The following is a 19,518-nucleotide window of genomic DNA, read 5'->3' as shown; positions in this document are numbered from 1 at the left end:
CATTTCAACTCAAAACTCAAAACTTAAAGAACTGTAAAACCAGAAAACACCTCATAACACTTTAGACAACATAATTCCTACCCTTATATAGAATCCCAACACCCCGGATTCCATCAAACAACAGAAATTCCGGTGCCGGATTCGAGCCGGGTATTACATTCTCCCCTCCTTAAGAACATTCGTCCTCGGATGTTCCTAAAACAACAAAAACACAACACAAGGAGGAAACGAACCTCAAAACAAATATGGATACTGCTGGAGCATAGACTCCCGCGTCTCCCAGGTGCACTCTTCTAGATTATGGTGGTTCCAAAGAACTTTCACCATCGGAATCTCCTTGTTCCTTAGCTGTCTGATCTGCGTGTCCAGAATCCGCACTGGCTGCTCTATATAGGTGAGATCTGTCTGAATCTCCACCTCAGGCTCACTCAGAACCTGATTCGGATCTGACACAAACTGTCGTAGCATAGAAACATGAAATACCGGGTGAATTCTCTCCATAGAAGCAGGTAAATCCAGCTTATACGACACATTTCCGATCCTCTGCAACACCTCAAAGGGTCCAATGTACCGTGGAGCCAATTTACCTTTCTTGCCAAACCGAATCACTCCTTTCATTGGAGACACTTTCAGCAATACCCAATTACCCTCTTGAAACTCTAACTGTTTCCTGCGAACGTCTGCATAACTTTTCTGTCTATTCTGAGCTGTTCTGATTCTCTCTCTGATCATGGGCACCATTCTACTGGTAATGTCTACTAACTCTGGCCCTGCAAGAGCCTTCTCTCCTACCTCTTCCCAGCAAACAGGGGATCTGCATTTCCTCCCATACAATGCTTCATAAGGAGCCATCCCAATGCTAGCATGATGACTGTTATTGTAGGCAAACTCCACCAAAGGTAGATGCTGCCTCCAAGAACCGCCAAAGTCTAACACACATAGTCGAAGCATATCCTCTATGGTTTGGATGGTCCTTTCTGACTGTCCATCAGTCTGTGGGTGGAAAGCAGTACTAAAATCCAATCTCGTGCCCATCGCACTTTGCAGACTCCGCCAAAAGCGAGAGGTAAACTGAGGTCCTCTGTCTGAAACTATAGACACTGGAACTCCATGTAATCTCACTATCTCATCCAGATAGACCTGAGCCAACTTATCCACAGAATAGTTACTCCGTACTGGAAGAAAATGAGCAGATTTTGTGAGTCTGTCCACAATCACCCATATCGAGTCTATCCTGTTGGACGCTACTGGTAAACCCACTACAAAATCCATGGCTATGTTCTCCCATTTCCACTCGGGAATCGGTAATGGGTTAAGCATTCCTGCTGGTTTCTGATGCTCTAATTTCACCCTCTGACAAACCTCACAGGCTGTCACGAACTGCGCCACTTCTTTCTTCATGGCTGGCCACCAATAGACCCTTTTTAGATCCTGATACATCTTGGTAGCTCCTGGGTGAACATTATACCTCGCATTATGAGCTTCCCTCATAATGTCTTCCTTCACACTGCCCCTATCTGGTACACAAAGTCGACTCCCATAGCGAAGGATCCCTTTGCTGTCAAATCTGAACTCTGCATTATTGCCTGACTGAATAGTCCTGGCAATTTTCATCAACTCAGGGTCCTCATGCTGTCTCTGAGCTATCTGCTCCAGAAACACAGGTGTCACTCTCATCTGTGCTATCAACGCACCTGTACCAGACAACTCTAGCTGTAATCCCTCGGCAAAGAGCTTATAAAGCTCCATCACAACTGGTCTCCGCTCTGCTGCTATATGGGATAAACTGCCTAGTGACTTCCGGCTTAGGGCGTCTGCGACAACATTCGCCTTACCCGGATGATACTGGATCTTACAATCATAATCACTGAGCAATTCTACCCATCTCCTCTGCCTCAAATTTAGCTCTCTCTGACTCAAGATGTACTGTAAACTCTTGTGATCAGTGAAGATCTCGCATTTAACCCCGTAGAGGTAATGCCGCCACATCTTAAGTGCAAAGATAACTGCTGACATCTCTAGGTCATGGGTAGGGTAATTCAATTCGTGCTTCTTCAACTGTCTAGAAGCATAAGCAATCACCTTATCACTCTGCATCAATACACAACCCAATCCCACTCGAGATGCATCACAGAACACTGTGAAATCCTCATGACTAACAGGCAGAGCTAGCACTGGTGCTGATGTCAATCTCCTCTTGAGCTCCTCAAAGCTCTCTTCGCACTGGTCTGACCAGATAAACTTCTGGTTCTTCTGAGTCAGTTTGGTCATAGGAGCTGCTATCTTTGAGAAGTTCTGAACGAACCTCCTGTAGTAACCTGCCAGTCCCAGAAAGCTTTTAATCTCAGTCACTGTCGTGGGTCTGGGCCAGTTAGCTACAGCCTCTATCTTCTTGGGGTCTACCTCAATACCCTCTGCTGATACCACATGTCCCAAGAAGGCAATGCTCCGTAACCAAAACTCACACTTCGAGAACTTGGCATATAAATCATGCTCTCTCAGTGTCTGCAATACTATCCTCAGATGCTGGGCATGCTCCTCTGCATTTCTGGAATACACTAAGATATCATCGATAAAAACAATGACAAAGTGATCCAGAAACTCACTGAATACCCTGTTCATGAGATCCATAAATGCTGCAGGGGCGTTAGTCAACCCGAACGGCATCACTAAGAACTCATAATGCCCATATCTGGTCCGGAAAGCTGTCTTAGGCACATCTGCCTCTCTGACTCTCAACTGATGATACCCAGATCTCAGATCTATTTTCGAGAAACAACCTGCTCCAGCTAGCTGGTCAAATAGATCATCAATCCGAGGTAAGGGATATCTATTCTTGATAGTGACCTTGTTCAACTGTCTTTAGTCGATACAAAGTCTGAGGGATCCATCCTTCTTTCTGACAAAGAGCACTGGAGCACCCCAAGGTGAGGTACTAGGGCGGATGAAACCCTTATCTACCAAGTCCTGCAACTGTGCTTTCAACTCTATTAACTCAGCTGGCGCCATCCTGTAGGGAGGAATAGAGATAGGTCTGGTACCTGGCAGTAATTCAATGTCAAACCCTATCTCCCTATCAGGTGGTAGTCCTGGCAGATCGTCTGGGAACACATCGAGAAACTCTCGGACTACTGGTACTGTGGCTAGTTCCCTAACCTGACTGTCTAGCTCTCTCACATGAGCTAGAAACCCCTGACAACCCCTCCTAAGCAAACGACGAGCCTGAAGGGCTGAAATCATACCTCTGGGTGTACCTCTCCTGTCTCCTCTGAAGACACACTCTGACCCATCCTGGTCTCTGAGACTCACTAGCTTCTCTCTACAGTCCAACGTAGCACTATATGCAGATAGCCAATCCATCCCTAGAATGACATCAAAATCTGTCAAATCTAGAACCACAAGGTCAGCTGGAAGGCATCTACCCTCAATAAACACTGGACTGAAACGACAGACTGACACTGCCACTGATGGGTCACATCTAGGTCCACTGACCCAGAGAGGATACTCTAACTCAGAACTGATCAAACCCAATCTCTTTATGGCTCTCGAAGCAATAAAGGAATGAGAAGCACCGGGGTCCATCAAAGCATACACATCTGAACACCCAATGATGAGATTACCTGACACCACTGTGTTCGACGTGTTAGCCTCCTCCTGTGTCACTGTGAAAATCCGTGCTGGGGCTACTGGATTTCCACCTCGGGAACCTGCTGCTGAAGTAGAGGCTACCCCTCTCCCTCTACCTCTGCCACTAGTCTGAGGCATGACTGGAGCTGCTGGCCGTACAACTGGTTGTACCACACTGCCTGAACTCATCTGCTGGGATGGTACAAAAGTCATCTGCGGACAATCCCGAGCAATATGCCCTTCCTGTCCACATCGAAAACAAGCTGTAGATCCCAACCGACAAACTCCTCCATGTGGTTTTCCGCATCGTCTGCAGACTGGAGCTGTGCCAGAGCTTGAGCCACTACCTATTCCCAGACCTGACTTGACTTTACTCCAGAACTTACTCTTTGTTCCTTTTGCTCTATCCCATCTTTTACTGCTTGGTGTGGGGGCTTTAGAACCCGAAGCCTGTGCCTGTTTCTGAATATTGGCACTAGCTTCCATTTTTCTGGCTGCGTCCACTATCGAGTGAAAACTCTCCTTCTCAGCTGGAAGGATCAAAGAAGAATACCTAGGATGAAGTCTCATGGTATATCTCCTTGCTTTCTTCTGATCAGTATCATAGGCTTGACCCACGTACTGAAGCAAATCCAGGAACTTATCTGTGAAGTCATCAACACTCATCTCATCTGTTTGTCGCAACTGTTCAAATTCAATTACTTTCATTTCCCTCGAACTGTCAGGAAAAGCCCACCCTGCAAACTCATTGGCGAACTCTCCCCATGACATACTATCCATTCGAGGCTCCACATAATTCTTAAACCAGTCTCTGGCCTTCTTGCATTTTATTGTGAAACCTGCCATCTTAATGGCTCTCCTATCATCTGCTCCCAATTCACTGGTTATCATCTTCACTGCTCTGAGGTAATCAAATGGATCATCTCCCGTATTGTATTTAGGAGCATCCAATTTCAAGTACTCCGTCATTTGAACTTTACCTCCAGATGAGCTAGGTTCATGTCTGTCAACAACAGGGGCTACTGGTGCTGTTTGTGGTGGTGGAGGTACTGGTTCATTTATTTCTGGGTGTGCTGCACTTGGATGTATAGGGGATGGTGGATACATAGGATATGGTGGATATGCTGGGTAATAATGAGGATATGGCATATATGGCATGTATGTAGGATATGGGTCAAAGCGAGAGTACTCCGACATCCCCTCCATCGGATACTCTGGATCCTGAAACACAGCTGGATAATCAAATCCTGAGGCCTGACCACCTCCCAAAGATTCTCCCATACCTTCATCCATAGACGGATCAGTCTCCATAGCCTCCCTCTCTTCCTCTGATCTACCTCCCCTAGCTGTTCCTCTTCTGCTCTCGTCGACAGACCTTCTAGGGTCTATTGACGTACCTTCCCTGCTAGATCTCTGAGACCTTGCCCTTGGCAATGCAGGAGGACGAGCAGCTGGTCTCTCATTCTCTGATGGGACTCCAGTCAATCGAGCTGATCGACGAGTTCCTCGCATCTTTACTCTCTGAAAACACAACATATAACATACCACTTTTAGCACATAAACATCACATATCAATCATACACATACATCACTCATAGCAAATCATAGCAGATAGGACTCAAGACCCTATCCTAGTGGACATGATTTCTTATTGTGCTTGACCACTTCTAACCTGTCTGAGCCCAACACTATCTCTATAGGTCCGATCATGTGAACCTAGGGCTCTGATACCAATCTGTAACGACCCCAAAATGGACCGTCACCGGCGCTAGGATTCAGGTCGGCTTAAGGCCGCCAGAACCCGTAGCAAGCCTGCTATACTCTCTGTGTACCTGTAAACCTCATACATGATCATACATATTATGTGAAAATAAAACTCTTTTCTGAACCAAGGCTTAACCTGTGCATGCACTATCTCTGTACTCTGTACTCATGTACTCTGTACTCTGTATCCCTGACTAGAGCTTGCTCTAGATGGGCTATCTCATACCTGTTAAGCCTGGTTTTCACACATACAGAAAATCATATATACATATACAGATCATGCATACATCACTAGGTCACTAGGTCAAGCAACAACTATTACATCTCTTTAAGATTACATGTCCACTCTACGCTATTACAGATCTCTTTACTTTTTCTGTACTCTGCTGGACTGTCCCTGTACACTGTACACTGAACCTGCAAAACTGGGGTTAAGGGAGTGGGATGAGCTCTATAGCCCAGTGAGTAGAACAGTAAAACATCTCATTAAAATATGATCTCATGAAATGCACCATATCACAGACAAGCCACATCAAGAGTAAACCTGTCACCACATAGTCCCAGTAACTCTGTGCCAGGGCGTAGAATCGAGCACCTGGTCTTCCTGTCATATATGTATATGTGTATATAACACCTGTGAACTTACCATTGCCAGGGCGTAGTCAAAGGCTCCTGGACTTTGCTATATACCTGCCAGGGCGTAGTCAAAGGCTCCTGGTCTTTGCTATATGTGCCAGGGCGTAGTCAAAGGCTCCTGGACTTCCTGTCTGAGACTATTGGATCATTCAGCATTTACTCACATCATCAAAGAACAATGCAATGCAACATATTCGTGGACTAATGCAATCACCCTATGGCATAAACATGATGCATGAGATATGCTAAAAGCAATTTGTGGTTCAATTAAAAGTCATAAGTTTAGTTCCACTCACCTCTGGCTCTGGACTGACTGACTCTGCAGGCTCTGAAACTCTGGAGCAGTACTCACTGCTGCTCTCTCTGGTTCCTCTGGTCTGTACCTATACAGATAGACACTCATGAGGGACCAAACAAGCTTATCAATACCTCTATTAAACTCCCCAAAAATCCCCTGAAACTCACTTAACTAGCCATGCAAAGCATGCAAAAGAAAAGCTGGACAGAACACTTTCGGCGGCAGGTTCGGCGGCCGAATGTCCTCTCCAGAGACGAAACTCAAGCACCTTCGGCGGCACCTTCGGCGGCCGAAACCCCCAAACAGAGCCGAACATGCAAAAACACTCGGGGGCAAGCTGTGGCAACCAAGTCACCATGCAAGAGGTTCGGCGGCCGAATGCTCCTTCGGCTGCCGAACCTGAGTTCATCCAGAACTCAGCTTCAACGGCAAACATCTCCTCCTTCCCTTCAACAACTCCACTCCAAACATGCATATACCAACTCCTCAACACACATATACATAAGTATATGATCACAGGGGTCCAAAACTATCTAATAACCCCAAACAACAAATCAAACATAACACATAAACATGTATCCATGCATAACTCATCAAAACTATCATGAATAACCTAAGCATGCTTCTCCTTCCTTTAACCCTTCAGAACACATATTCAAGAACATCACTTACCTCCTGAAGTAAGAAGCTACACACTCTGAACACGGGAAAACGGATCACCTCCTCTCACACTCTCAAACTCTCTCAAACTCACTTTTTGCTTCAAACCCTCACAACTTGGTAAACGAGCAAACTCTTGCATGAGCTGCTCAAACTCAGCAAATAAACCAAGGGAGACGTGGCCAACTTCTGGCAACAAGTTGGACATAACACCTGTCCACAATGCTGACTAAGGATGGCTCAAAAGTTGGCTGACCAACACAGCTTCGGCTGCCGTATCGCATGCAAAACCATGCAACATTCGGGGGCCGAACCTGAACTTCGGAAGCCGAACATGGAGCACTTTCGGCGGCCGAACTTATCTTCGGCGGCCGAACTTGGCTTCCTCTGCCTTGGTTCATTTCAACTCAAAACTCAAAACTTAAAGAACTGTAAAACCAGAAAACACCTCATAACACTTTAGACAACATAATTCCTACCCTTATATAGAATCCCAACACCCCGGATTCCATCAAACAACAGAAATTCCGGTGCCGGATTCGAGCCGGGTATTACAAGCCGGAAGTCACTAGGCAGTTTATCCCATATAGCAGCAGAACTGAGACCAGTCGTGATGGAGCTTTACAAGCTCTTAGAAGAGGGAGTACAACTAGAGGTGTCTGGTACAGGTGCATTGATCGCACAGATGAGAGTGACACCTGTGTTTCTGGAGTAGATAGCTCAGAGACAGCACGAGGACCCGGAGTTGATGAAAATTGCCAGGACTTTTCAGTCAGGCAACAGTGTAGAGTTCAGATTTGACAGTAAAGGGATCCTCTGTTATGGGAGTCGACTTTGTGTGCCAGATAAGAGCAGTGTGAAGGAAGACATTATGAGGGAAGCTCATAATGCGCGGTATAGTGTTCACCCAGGATACACGATACATTCCCAATCTTCTGCAAGATCTCGAAGGGTCCGATGTACCGTGGAGCTAGTTTACCTTTCTTCCTAAAACGAACCACCCCTTTCATTGGAGACACTTTGAGCAACACCAAATCTCCCTCCTAGAACTCGAGCTACTTCCTGCGAACATCTGCATAGCTTTTCTGCCGACTCACAGCAGTTATGATTCTTTCTCTGATAATAGGCACTACCCTGCTGGTGATCTCAATTAACTCAGGCCCAGCTAAAGACCTCTCTCCAACTTCTTCCCAGCAAACCGGTGACCTGCACTTCCTCCCATAAAGAGCTTCATATGGAGCCATCCCTATGCTAGCATGATAGCTGTTATTGTAGGCAAACTCCACTAAAGGCAGATGTTGCCTCTAAGAACCGCCAAAATCTAGCACACACATTCGGAGCATATCTTCAATAGTCTGGATGGTCCTCTCTGACTGTCCGTCAGTCTGTGGATGGAAAGCAGTGCTAAAGTCCAACCTTGTGCCCATAGCATTCTGCAGACTCCGCCAAAACCTGGAGGTGAACTGGGGTCCTCTATCTGACACTATTGAAACAGGAGCCCCATGCAACCTGACCACTTCAGCAACATACACCTGGGCCAACTTGTCTACAGAGTAACCACTCCTGACAGGGATGAAATGAGCAGATTTGGTCAGTCTGTCCACAATCACCCATATGGAGTCTAGTCTGTTAGACGTTGCCGGTAACCCCACTATAAAATTCATAGCTATATTCTCCCATTTCCACTCTGGAATCGGCAGTGGGTTAAGCATTCGAGCGGGCTTTTGATGTTCCATCTTCACCCTTTGACATACCTCGCAAGCTGACACAAACTGTGCCACTTCTCTCTTCATGGCTGGCCACCAATAAACTCTTTTCAAATCCTGGTACATCTTGGTGGCTCCAGGGTGACCACTGTTGTAACGACCCGAAAATCGGACCGCTACCGGCGCTAGGATCCAGATCGGCTTAAGGCCGTCGGGACCCGTATGAAGCCAAACATTCATCCTGTAAACCTGTTTAATCCCATGCATGATTAACAACATACATAAAAATTTTGAACTTTTCTTTCCATTCAATCACCAAACTCAACCTGTGCATGCACTATTCATAAACATAAACATTAACCCCACCTTGGAGTCCTCATCAATGCTCCAATGGGGTAACATAACATAAATTAAGTTTGATTTACAATAATCATCATTAAACATTAAGATCATGTACTAGAAAGGGATTAACATAATACTATGGTCAAGCACAACTCTAAACTTCCATAAACATCAATACATTACTTTTCTGTAACAGCACGGAAACCGGTACCCTCTTTGTAACGGTCCGAACCGCTCGGCACTAGGATCCAGATCGGCTTAAGGCCGCCTAGACCCGTAGTAAGCCTATCCTGAACTCTGTGTATTTGTTAAAATCCCATACATGATCCGACTGGACTATTAACTGTTAAAACTTTGCTTAAAAACAACCAGACTTAACCTTTCAAAACACTCTCTGTAGGTCCAATCATATGAACCAAAATGCTCAGATATACTAATCTGAACTAGCCCTCTGGCTATCTATAATACACCAGTGATGCTTTACCAAGTAACCTCCATACCCTATGCGCTCTGCAGCATAGAACCCACTCTATAAGGGTCAGCATATCATAAGTTAACTTGGCTACCATAGAGTCACAGGAATCAAACCTGGTCTTCTCTAGTGGTCTACTCTGTGGATCACAGGAATCAAACCTGGTCTTTCCTTTGCACTGATCTTGGGTCAAGGGAATGAAACCCTATCTTCCCTCACAGTTATCCTTCACTGGGTTTTCGAAACACAATATGTATTAAGCCTGGTTTGACTCACTTCTCATCAAGAAACTAAAAACAGGATACATGCATATACAAGGGATAAACAAACACTAGGCAAAGCACATTCTAAACCATATCATCCTGACTTACTAGCTATTACATGCCTTTACATATATCTCTTTCATTTACATCATGTCCACACTAGTCTATTACACAAGCAGTCTTCGAATCAACACTCTGCTGTTGCTGACTTTCCCTGCTATACTGAACCTGCAAAACTGGGATTAAGGGAAAGGGATGAGCTTCTAAAGCCCAGTGAGTAGAAACACTGAAAAAGGTTCATTCATACACATCTTTTATGAAAATGCAACACAACTCATACATTCCACATCATTGATTGGACATGACTTCAAAACTCCCTCGACGGGCTATTGATGTCGCCTGGGTCCAATCATCTGGAATTAGACATGACCTCAAAACTCCCTCTAAGGGCTATTGATGTCGCCTTGGTCCAATTCCCACTATCACTGAATAAGACAATGCAACAACTTCGTGATTCTAATGCAACTCACCCTACTATAACAGTCATGATGCATGAACTATGCTGAAAAGCATTCTGTTTCTTTAATAAAAAGATTAAGTTTAGTTCTACTCACCTCTGCTCCTCAAGCAGAAACCTGACTGACGCTGCAACTGCTAATCCTGACGACCTCCCTGAACTGTCGGGTCCAATCCTACACAAATGGACTCGAATGAGGTGTCAAACATACTCTTAACCACTCTTAAACAACTGCCCAAAACCTCTTAACAAGTTCGTAGAACAATCACATAAAGCATGCAAAAGAAAGGCTAGACAGAACACAGTCGGCAGCAGGTTCGGCGGCCGAATGCCCTGTCCAGAGCCGAAACTTGCATACTTTCGGCGGCCGAATGTCTACTTTCGGCTGCCGAACCCTTTCAGGGGCAAGGTTCGGGGGCCACAACATACTCCAGAGACGAAAGTCTCTAACCTTCGGCGGCACCTTCGGCGGCCGAAACCCCTAAACAGAGCCGAACCTTAAAACACTCGGGGGCAAGCTGTGGCAGCCTAAGCCACCATGCAAGAGGTTCGGCGGCCGAATGCTCCTTCGGCTGCCGAACCTGAGTTCTTCAAGAACTCAGCTTCACCTGCAACCTAGCTCCTCCATCCTTTTCACCTCTCTAAACATGCATACCACAACTCCTTAACACACATATACTCACGTATATGAACAAAGGGGTCCAAAACTACCTTACAACCCCAACAAAACAACAAACATAACACATAGACAAGCGTGCATGCATAACTATCAAAAACTAAACTTAAACCCTATACATGTAACTCTACCCTTACCCTCTTTAAAAGCTGGTATAAATCATTAAAACAAGGTAAAAAGCTGCCCTTACCTCCTGAAAACAGAAGAGGAACAGCCAACTCAGCAACTCCTCCTCCAAAGCTTCAAACCCTCACAACTCTTCTTTTCTCTCAAAAACGTTCAAAACCGTTTGCAAATGAGCAACCCTCTGCATAAGCTGATTAAAAGCTTGCAGATGAGTCAGGAGAAACGTGGCCTCACCTCTGGTCATGATCTGGAGGTGAACACCTGGCCAAATCACGGACTGAGGAGCATGCACAGCTTAGCCGACCACCCCAGTTTCGACTGCCGAAACTGCATGCAAAACCATGCAACTTTCGGGGGCCGAACTTAACCTTCGGGGGCCGAACATTGAGCACTTTCGGCGGCCGAACTTACCATTCGGGGGCCGAACATGACAGAAACTCCTTAGGCCACTTCTCCTCAAAACTTAACTCTTTTCTGAATCAAACCCTTTAAACACTTAAAAACCTTTTAGAAAACCTTCACTCTTACCCGTCTAGAACCTCTGACATTCCGGAATTCCACCGGATGGTAAGAATTCTGATGCCTGAACTAGCCGGGTATTACATTCTTCCCCCCTTATAAAACATTCGTCCTCGAATGTTAAAACAAACAGCTAAACATATAAAACCTACCACTTCTCTCGAAAGAGAGAATTCCTGAATCTCTATTTTCCTGTGTTGAGTCCATACTGCAAAATCCTTTTTCGGACCTCTACAGCTTTCGCTGCGCTATGCTGATCCTTATTCCTTTTTCTCTTTATCTTTTCTTAACCAACCTCTTTCTAACCTTGACTTCCAAACTCTCAACTGGTAGCATTCGAAACTTTGATCACACCAAAACCATAAATAACTTTTATCAGAGCAGCTAAAAGATCATCAATCCGAACCAAGAGTTCTTATTTACCAGCTTGAACTTACTGATCTATTAACCTATCAGAGCAAAACCTTAAGGATTCATCTTTCGTTTCCCACACCAACTTGTGCATATACCAGGGTGAGGGACTAAGTCAGATAAAACCCTTAACTACCAAACCTCTTTTCCACTATCCTGACTATTCTTAGCTCTCTCTCTGCAGGTGCCATTCTGTAGAGGAAAGAGAGGAAGCAATGGTTCCGCGTCCAGATACCATTCTCATTCCAATCCAACCTCCCTGACAGATGGTAAACCTGACAGCCTACCGGGGAAACATCTAGTACTCACTAGAAAAGGGCACTGAGGCTGATTCCCTGTCCTGACAAACTTGCTCACAAGAGCTAAGAGAACCCGCTGACAACCTTTCCTGTATAACAATGAGCCTGTAGGACTGATATCAAACTTCTAGGCATCTATACTCTGTCCCCCTAAAGGACTGCCTGACCCATCCAATTTCCCTACCTTGTCTCTATGGACACAGGTAGTACCATGAGTAATGCATCAATCCGCCCTAGAAGGACATCATACAGTCACCTCTAGAACCATAAGGTCAGCTGGATTGCATCTACTCACCACAAACTCTGACCTGAACTGACTAACTCTACCTCAGATGGATCACATTCAGGTCCATTGACCCAAGAAAAACACTCTAAGCCCAGAAGTCACCAAACCCATGCTATCATCGGCTCACTAAGCAACAAGAAAAGCGAAGACACTGGGGTTCAAAACAACTAGCATACACATCTCATTACTTTCACGTGAACGCACCTGACGTCACCGTGTGTGATGTAGCAGCCTCTTACTGAGTCAGGGTGAAGATCCAAACTAAAGCAAATGGAACTTCTCTCGGGAATCCACTGAAGAAAAGACTGACCTTTTCCTCTGCCTCAACTACCACCTATTCCCAGACTACTCTCAACCCCTTTTTTTTTTTCTTTTGTTTTTCCTCTTTTTCTGATCTATCCCACTTTTCTTTCTACTTTTATCTTACTTACCTTTACTTCTGACTTGAGAGAACCAGTCTCACTATGCCTGGGATTAGAGAAACCTGAAACATAGCATCTTATACCACAACTCTCTCTTTAACTCTTTTCTGATACTCTATTTCTTTAACTCTTAGCTATTCACTTTTCTCTACCTCTCCATCTCTTTAACTTTTACTCGGAACATGTAATTCTATTTCATTCTATTACTTTCAATCCTACTAGGATCCACAAAAACAAACATATACATCAAAACTCACGAGCATACCTGGCACCACTGAACCTGAGGGTGCTATTCCCTGCTGAACCTTTCTATCTGAAAAAGTCCGCTGGGACCGAACCATCCAAGGCGCAACAGGACACGCACGTATCATATGCCCTTCCTGACCACACCTATAACATCCTGTTATCCCTACACGACAGACTCCCTTATGCAACCTTCCACACCTCAAACATTTTGGTCTCGAACTCGGACCAGCATCACTATCCAAACTAGGGTTTATCCTATTCCAGAACTCCTTTTTCTTTGACCCTTTAAGGCCCCTAACCTTTTTCTTTGTAGCTTTCCCCCACTTTGCTCCTTTCCAGGTAGCTGTACTCCAGGTGGAGGATTCATTCTCTCCTATCCTAGAATCCTTGGTCTGAGTATCCTCTAAAGTCTCTTCATCTAAATTCACCTGTACACCTACATCCCTTCTTTGCACATCCACTTCTAGCTCTCTCCTGTTTTCTGATTCTAGATTCATTCCTTCGCTACTATCATCAAAAGACCCTTCCGACGGATCTGAATCACTCTGAGGACTAATTCCACTCATCTTAGCTCTTCTGAAAACACAAAACACAAATAAGCAAACATTAGCACACATATAGTTCATATGAAAGACACATGAACATACAACATATACATGCATAGCATCCAGCATGGCAATTCACATCAGCATGCAAAACAAACTTCCTATCTTAGTGGACATGATTTAACTTATTGTGCTTTGCCTTTCTATAACCTCTAGACCAACCTCTTTCCGATGTGAGATATCTCTAATCCTTGAACAAAAATGCTCAACACACCGTACTTATGAGGCCCTATGCTCTGATACCATCTGTAACAGCCCGGAAACCGGTACCCTCTTTGTAACGGTCCGAACCGCTCGGCACTAGGATCCAGATCGGCTTAAGGCCGCCTAGACCCGTAGTAAGCCTATCCTGAACTCTGTGTATTTGTTAAAATCCCATACATGATCCGACTGGACTATTAACTGTTAAAACTTTGCTTAAAAACAACCAGACTTAACCTTTCAAAACACTCTCTGTAGGTCCAATCATATGAACCAAAATGCTCAGATATACTAATCTGAACTAGCCCTCTGGCTATCTATAATACACCAGTGATGCTTTACCAAGTAACCTCCATACCCTATGCGCTCTGCAGCATAGAACCCACTCTATAAGGGTCAGCATATCATAAGTTAACTTGGCTACCATAGAGTCACAGGAATCAAACCTGGTCTTCTCTAGTGGTCTACTCTGTGGATCACAGGAATCAAACCTGGTCTTTCCTTTGCACTGATCTTGGGTCAAGGGAATGAAACCCTATCTTCCCTCACAGTTATCCTTCACTGGGTTTTCGAAACACAATATGTATTAAGCCTGGTTTGACTCACTTCTCATCAAGAAACTAAAAACAGGATACATGCATATACAAGGGATAAACAAACACTAGGCAAAGCACATTCTAAACCATATCATCCTGACTTACTAGCTATTACATGCCTTTACATATATCTCTTTCATTTACATCATGTCCACACTAGTCTATTACACAAGCAGTCTTCGAATCAACACTCTGCTGTTGCTGACTTTCCCTGCTATACTGAACCTGCAAAACTGGGATTAAGGGAAAGGGATGAGCTTCTAAAGCCTAGTGAGTAGAAACACTGAAAAAGGTTCATTCATACACATCTTTTATGAAAATGCAACACAACTCATACATTCCACATCATTGATTGGACATGACTTCAAAACTCCCTCGATGGGCTATTGATGTCGCCTGGGTCCAATCATCTGGAATTAGACATGACCTCAAAACTCCCTCTAAGGGCTATTGATGTCGCCTTGGTCCAATTCCCACTATCACTGAATAAGACAATGCAACAACTTCGTGATTCTAATGCAACTCACCCTACTATAACAGTCATGATGCATGAACTATGCTGAAAAGCATTCTGTTTCTTTAATAAAAAGATTAAGTTTAGTTCTACTCACCTCTGCTCCTCAAGCAGAAACCTGACTGACGCTGCAACTGCTAATCCTGACGACCTCCCTGAACTGTCGGGTCCAATCCTACACAAATGGACTCGAATGAGGTGTCAAACATACTCTTAACCACTCTTAAACAACTGCCCAAAACCTCTTAACAAGTTCGTAGAACAATCACATAAAGCATGCAAAAGAAAGGCTAGACAGAACACAGTCGGCAGCAGGTTCGGCGGCCGAATGCCCTGTCCAAAGCCGAAACTTGCATACTTTCGGCGGCCGAATGTCTACTTTCGGCTGCCGAACCCTTTCAGGGGCAAGGTTCGGGGGCCACAACATACTCCAGAGACGAAAGTCTCTAACCTTCGGCGGCACCTTCGGCGGCCGAAACCCCTAAACAGAGCCGAACCTTAAAACACTCGGGGGCAAGCTGTGGCAGCCTAAGCCACCATGCAAGAGGTTCGGTGGCCGAATGCTCCTTCGGCTGCCGAACCTGAGTTCTTCAAGAACTCAGCTTCACCCGCAACCTAGCTCCTCCATCCTTTTCACCTCTCTAAACATGCATACCACAACTCCTTAACACACATATACTCACATATATGAACAAAGGGGTCCAAAACTACCTTACAACCCCAACAAAACAACAAACATAACACATAGACAAGCGTGCATGCATAACTATAAAAAACTAAACTTAAACCCTATACATGTAACTCTACCCTTACCCTCTTTAAAAGCTGGTATAAATCATTAAAACAAGGTAAAAAGCTGCCCTTACCTCCTGAAAACAGAAGAGGAACAGCCAACTCAGCAACTCCTCCTCCAAAGCTTCAAACCCTCACAACTCTTCTTTTCTCTCAAAAACGTTCAAAACCGTTTGCAAATGAGCAACCCTCTGCATAAGCTGATTAAAAGCTTGCAGATGAGTCAGGAGAAACGTGGCCTCACCTCTGGTCATGATCTGGAGGTGAACACCTGGCCAAATCACGGACTGAGGAGCATGCACAGCTTAGCCGACCACCCCAGTTTCGACTGCCGAAACTGCATGCAAAACCATGCAACTTTCGGGGGCCGAACTTAACCTTCGGGGGCCGAACATTGAGCACTTTCGGCGGCCGAACTTACCATTCGGGGGCCGAACATGACAGAAACTCCTTAGGCCACTTCTCCTCAAAACTTAACTCTTTTCTGAATCAAACCCTTTAAACACTTAAAAACCTTTTAGAAAACCTTCACTCTTACCCGTCTAGAACCTCTGACATTCCGAAATTCCACCGGATGGTAAGAATTCTGATGCCTGAACTAGCCGGGTATTACATTTTCTATACTATACTTTTACATTACATCATATTCATGTCCACATCTAGCTATTACAATAACATAACTCTACTCCTGCTGACCTCCTGGTCTACCCTGTACCTGCAAACCTGGGGGTTAAGGGAGAGGGGTGAGCTATAAAGCCCAGTGAGCAAAATAAATAAACATTCAATTTAATTTCATGCTTCCATGAGATGCAACACATCACAAACAAATCACATCAAGGATGGTATTGTCACCAATAGTCCTCTACATTCCAAGGTGCCAGAACGTAGAATGGGTCAACCGGTCTTTCTCTTAAACATAACATATCATAACATTCCAATGTGCCGGGACGTAGAATGGGTCAACCGGTCTTTCTCTTACATAGTGCCGGGACGTAGAATGGGTCAACCGAACTTCCATACCATGCCATACCGTATCATATTACATCGTATCATATTGAGGACTAAGGATCATCCAACATCCATCCACATCGTCATCAAGTTATGCAATGCAACATATTCGTGAATTCTAATGCAAACAACCTATAATATCACATGGCATTCGTGATACATGAACATGCTCAAATCAATATTTAATTGCTTTAAAACATAAGTGTTTATTCCACTGACCTCTGGCTGAAGCTCTACTGACTCTGAAGCGACTGACTCACTGTTGGGGTCCTCGGTTCCTCAGGTCCGAACCTACACAGGTGGACTCAAATGTGGGACCAAACATTCATGAACATGACTCTAAAATACTCCCCAAAAACCCCCTAAAACACCTTAAAACAATCATAGAAATCATGCAAAGGAGAGCTGAACAGGGCACTTTCGGCGGCAGGTTCGGCGGCCGAAAGGCCCTCCAGAGCCGAAAGTCATGCACCTTCGGTGGCACTTTCGGCGGCCGAAGGTTCCCTCCAGAGACGAAACTCATGCATGTTCGGTGGCACCTTCGGCGGCCGAAACTCCCTTCCAGAGCCGAAAGTCCACTTTCGGGGGCAGGGTTCGGCAGCCGATTCATGCTACCATAGGCAGGTTCGGCGGCCGAAAGAACCTTCGGCTGCCGAACTTGAGTTCTTCCCAAAGGGCAGAAACTCAGCCTTCCTCATGCATAACGCCTCCCAACACATCCAATCATGCATTTTCCTATTCTACAACATGCATTCTCAAGCATACAAGCTCCTAGGGGCTTCAAACTATCCTAAACCCCATCTACAACACATCAAACATGCATATCCAACATACATTGCTCATAAACACAAAGTAAACCCATAAACTCAACATAACCTATACATGCATTTCTACCCCATAAATCTTCATAAAACTTGTTTAAAACCTTAAAGGAACTATGGATCTACTCTTACCTCTTGAAGAACGAGAGGAGAGACGATCCAACTCGGAGATGGGAGAGATCTCAACTCTTTGGTCTTCAAGCTTCCAAAACTCGCTTTTTTGTTCAAATATCTTCAAATCAACATAAAGCTTGTTAAAACATGAAAGATCAGAAGGAAAAACATTGAAAACAACCATAGGAGAGCATGAACTCACCGTGGCCGAAAATGGGGAGAAAACTCGCCCGTTTCGGCCATGGAGCTCTTATATAGGGGCTGGCAGACCACCTTTCGGCAGCCTAAGGTGCCTCCAAATGATGGGCATGCTCCTCTGCATTCCTGGAATACACTAAGATACCATCAATAAAGACAATAACAAAGTGATCCAGATACTGGCTGAAAACTCTGTTCATGAGGTCCATGAATTCTGTAGGGGCATTAGTTAACGCGAACGGCATCACTAGGAACTCATAATGCCCATATCTGGTCCTGAACGCAGTCTTTGGCACATCCTCTTCTCTGATTCTCAGCTGATGATACCCAGATCTTAGATCTATTTTGGAAAAACAACCTGCTCCTGCTAGCTGGTCAAATAAATCGTCGATCCTGGGTAGAGGATACCTGTTCTTGGTAGTGATTTTGTTCAACTGACTGCAGTCGATACAAAGTCGTAAGGATCCATCCTTCTTCTTTACAAACAGAACGGGAGCACCCCAAGGTGAGGTACTCGGTCGGATGAAACCCTTATCTACCAACTCTTGCAACTGCTCCTTTAACTCTTGCAACTCTGTTGGTGCCATCCTGTAGGGAGAGATAGAGATCGATCTGGTTCCAGGCATAACTTCTATTTCAAACTCTATCTCCCTAGTAGGTGGTAGTCCTGGAAGCTCGTCTGGGAAAACATCTGGAAACTCCCTGACTACGGGCACTGAGGCGGGCTCCCTAACCTGACTGTCAAGCTCTCTCACATGAGCTAAAAACTCCTGACAACCCCTCCTAAGCAACCTACGAGCCTGCAGGGCTGATATCAAACCTCTAGGCATACCCCTCCTGTCTCCTCTGAAGACAAACTCTGATCCATCTTGCTCTCTGAACCTGACTACCTTGTCTCTACAGTCCAAGGTAGCATCATGAGCGGATAGCCAATCCATCCCTAGAATGACATCAAAATCCGTCAAATCTAGAACCACAAGGTCGGCTGGAAGGCATCTACCCTCAATGAACACAGGACTAAACCGGCAGACTGACTCTGCCACTGATGGATCACACTTGGACCCACTGACCCAAAGGGGACACTCTAACCCAAAAGCCATCAAATCCACTCTCTCTACGGCTCTCGGTGCAATAAAGGAATGAGAAGCACTAGGGTCCAATAAAGCATACACATCAGAACACCCAATGATGAGATTACCTGACACCACGATGATTGACGCGTTAGCCTCCTGCTGTGTCAGAGTGAAGATCCGAGCTGGAACTGATGGACCTTCACCTCGGGAACCTGCTGAAGAAGAGGCTGCTCCTCTCCCTCTGCCTCTGCTACTGCAATGAGTCATGGCTGGAGCTATTGGCTGAGCCATACTGCCTGGAGTTGTCTGTTGGGACGGTGCCATGA

Source organism: Manihot esculenta, chromosome 8 (assembly GCF_001659605.2).
Source record: "Manihot esculenta cultivar AM560-2 chromosome 8, M.esculenta_v8, whole genome shotgun sequence".
NCBI lineage: Eukaryota > Viridiplantae > Streptophyta > Magnoliopsida > Malpighiales > Euphorbiaceae > Manihot > Manihot esculenta.
Note: the sequence above shows the minus strand (reverse complement) of the source record.